A 4,082-nucleotide genomic window follows, 5' to 3' on the forward strand; every position below is an offset into this window, starting at 1 on the left:
TGAACTTTATACTTCACACCACAGTATTGAGTAATGTGCCCTCTTCCACATAGGGCAAGCTGGAATGTTCCATTTTACCCAGGACGGCCGAAGCGGCGTGGACCAGTGGAGGACTACACAATCATGAGGTTTGATATCGACTTGTGTGTTTCAATAGGATACCGATGGTATGGTTTGAACCGATTTGATTTAGCCATTCTGAAGTCATCACTTGGTTGAATCGCTGAACTAGGGAGGCATCGTTTACATATATATTGGTTTTCGCATGCTCTACTAGGTTAATGTCATGAGGTTGGCTATCGAGCATGCCCAAGTGATGACTTGATTGTGTGCTTGCTTGAATTCTTCACATTTCATACCATCGGTTAGTTGTCGAATCATTCCTCGATCATAACCTTCGTTCTTGGTTCATGTATGCTCTCTTCCACATAGGGCAAGCTAGAATTAACTATCTTACCCAGGACCGCCGAAGCAGCGTGGACCAGGGGAGAACTATACTTTGTCTTGTATGCCCTCTTCCACATAGGGCAAGCTAGAACTAACTATCTTACCCAGGACCGCCGAAGCAGCGTGGACCAGTGGAGGACTATACTTTGTTCATAACACCACAGTATTGAGTAATGTGCCCTCTTCCACATAGGGCAAGCTAGAATGAACTATCTTACCCAGGACCGCCGGAGCAGTGTGGACCAGTGGAGGACTACACAATCATGAGGTTTGATATCGACTTGTGTGTTTCAATAGGGTACCGCTGGTATGTTTTGAACCGATTTGATTTAGCCATTCTTAAGTCATCACTTGGTTGAAGCGCTGAACTAGGGAGGCATCGTTTACATATATATATTGGTTTTCGCATGCTCTACTAGGTTAATGTCATAGGGTTGGCTATCGAGCATGCCCAAGTGATGACTTGATTGTGTGCTTGCTTGAATTCTACACATTTCATACCATCGGTTAGTTGTCGAATCATTCCTCGATCATAACCTTCGTTCTTGGTTCATGTATGCTCTCTTCCACATAGGGCAAGCTAGAATTAACTATCTTACCCAGGACCGCCGAAGCAGCGTGGACCAGGGGAGAACTATACTTTGTCTTGTATGCCCTCTTCCACATAGGGCAAGCTAGAATGAACTATCTTACCCAGGACCGCCGAAGCAGCGTGGACCAGTGGAGGACTATACTTTGTTCATAACACCACAGTATTAAGTATGGTGTCCTCTTCCACATAGGGCAAGCTAGAACTAACTATCTTACCCAGGACCGCCGAAGCAGTGTGGACCAGGGGAGGACTATACTTTATACTTCACACACTAGCCATATTGAAGTCATCACTTGGTTGAAGCACTGAACTAGGGCGAGTCTATCGTTTACTTTGCATTGGGATAATACGCTGCATGCTCTCTTAGGTTAATGTCATGTGGTTGGCTATAGAGCATGCCCAAGTGATGACTTTGTTTCAAGCTCAACAGGTAGGGTATTGAGTCCTCTTCCACATAGGGCAAGCTAGAATGAACTATCTTACCCAGGACCGCCGGAGCAGCGTGGACCAGTGGAGGACTCTATACTTTATACTTCACACCACAGTTTTGAGTACGACTTGCATAAAGCCCCTAATGAGAACCACGAGGGCTCTCTCAATGTAGAACCACGAGGGCTCTAGTACCGATTCTCTCGGTACGGCTTGGTCCGTGTTCCTTTATGCTTGTACTCGCAGAAAGTCTCAACCCGGAGGTCTTGACTTTGATTGTCATAGTTGGACTACGACGGGGCATCCGACCATTGCTGATCGAACACCCCTGATTCACCATCTTTCGGGTAGGCGGTACGCGTACCTCCGGACGCGGAAGTCTCAACCCGGAGGTCTTGACTTTGATTGTCATAGTTGGACTACGACGGGGCATCCGACCATTGCTGATCGAACACCCCTGATTCATCATCTTTCGGGTAGGCGGTGCGCGCACCTCCGACGCGGAAGTCTCAACCCGGAGGTCTTGACTTTGTATTGTCATAGTTGGACTACGACGGGGTATCCGACTCATCGAATACCCCAGAAGCACACCATCTTTCGGGTAGGCGGTACGCGTACCTCCGGACGCGGAAAGTCTCAACCCGGAGGTCTTGACTTTGGTTGTCATAGTTGGACTATGACGGGGCATCCGACCATTGCTGATCGAACACCCCTGTTACACCATCTTTCGGATAGGCGGTGCGCGACACCACCGACGCGGAAAGTCTCAACCCGGAGGTCTTGACTTTGTATTGTTGGATAGTCCTCTTCCACTATAGGGCAAGCTGGAAATATTCCATTTTACCCAGGACTGCCGAGGCAGCGTGGACCAGGGGAGAACTTCACGGAATCTTCAGGCATCCATGATTGCCATAGTGCGTAAGCCGCCGCTGTGTGCGTCAACTCGTTCCCCGTGAGGAGGAGTCTAGCCGCCGCTAAAAGACGAAGCATTAAGTGTCCTCATTCCACTATAGGGCAAGCTAGAATGAACTATCTTACCCAGGACCGCCGAAGCAGCGTGGACCAGGCGAAGACTATACTTTATACTTCACACCACAGTATTGAGTACGACTTGCATAAAGCCCCTAATGAGAACCACGAGGGCTCTCTCAATGTAGAACCACAAGGGCTCTAGTACCGATTCTCTCGGTACGGCTTGGTCCGTGTTCCTTTATGCTTGTACTCGCGGAAAGTCTCAACCCGGAGGTCTTGACTTTGATTGTCATAGTTGGACTACGACGGGGCATCCGACCATTGCTGATCGAACACCCTTGATTCACCATCTTTCGGATAGGAGGTGCGCCCACCTCCGACGCGGAAGTCTCAACCCGGAGGTTCGGACTTAGAGTTTTTCCCATTTAAAAGTTTTTCTCTTAGCCATACTGAAGTCATCACTTGGTGAACGATTGAACTAGGGCGGGTTAATCGTTTATAGGTATCATGTGGTTTGCATGCTCTCTTAGGTTAAGGTCATGTGGTTGGCTATCGAGCATGCCCAAGTGATGACTTTGTTTCACGCTTGCTTGATTTCTTCATGATTCCCTGTTATATAGTGTAATCATTCGAGAACAGGGAATCTTTGGTTTTGCTCAACAGGTATTGGATGTCAACTTGGTATCTAGATCGCATTAAGTCTCAACCCTTAGGTTCGGACTTGTATAGTGACATCTTGTTACGGTCTTGAGTCTCAACCCGCAGGTTCGGACTACTTAGTGTTTGATCGAATATAATATGGCAACTTGTGCCTAAGTCTCAACCCGCAGGTTCGGACTTCTGTTTATTTGGCCAATGTATGTATAAGGCAACTTGTGCCTAAGTCTCAACCCGCAAGTTCGGACTTGTGTATTTGTTCGAAGTCATGTATAAGGCAACGTGTGCCTAAGTCTCAACTCGCAGGTTCGGACTTGTTAGTGTTTCGTCAACTTTCATATGGCAACTTGTGCCTAAGTCTCAACCCGCAGGTTCGGACTTCTGTTTATTTGGCCAATGTATGTATAAGGCAACTTGTGCCTAAGTCTCAACCCGCAAGTTCGGACTTGTGTATTTGTTCGAAGTCATGTATAAGGCAACGTGTGCCTAAGTCTCAACTCGCAGGTTCGGACTTGTTAGTGTTTCGTCAACTTTCATATGGCAACTTGTGCCTAAGTCTCAACCCGCAGGTTCGGACTTCTGTTTATTTGGCCAATGTATGTATAAGGCAACTTGTGCCTAAGTCTCAACCCGCAGGTTCGGACTTGTGTATTTGTTCGAAGTCATGTATAAGGCAACGTGTGCCTAAGTCTCAACCCGCAGGTTCGGACTTGTGTATTTGTTCGAAGTCATGTATAAGGCAACGTGTGCCTAAGTCTCAACCCGCAGGTTCGGACTTCATAGTGTTTCGTCAACTTTCATATGGCAACTTGTGCCGAAGTCTCAACCCGCAGGTTCGGACTTCTATAGTGTTTCGTCAATTATCATATGGCAACTTGTGCCGAAGTCTCAACCCGCAGGTTCGGACTTCTGGAAGGATCACTTGGCCACTAATGATCCTTCCGCAGGTTCACCTACGGAAACCTTGTTACGACTTTTACTTCCT

This window comes from Anopheles coustani (assembly GCF_943734705.1).
Source record: "Anopheles coustani chromosome X unlocalized genomic scaffold, idAnoCousDA_361_x.2 X_unloc_146, whole genome shotgun sequence".
NCBI classification, from domain to species: domain Eukaryota; kingdom Metazoa; phylum Arthropoda; class Insecta; order Diptera; family Culicidae; genus Anopheles; species Anopheles coustani.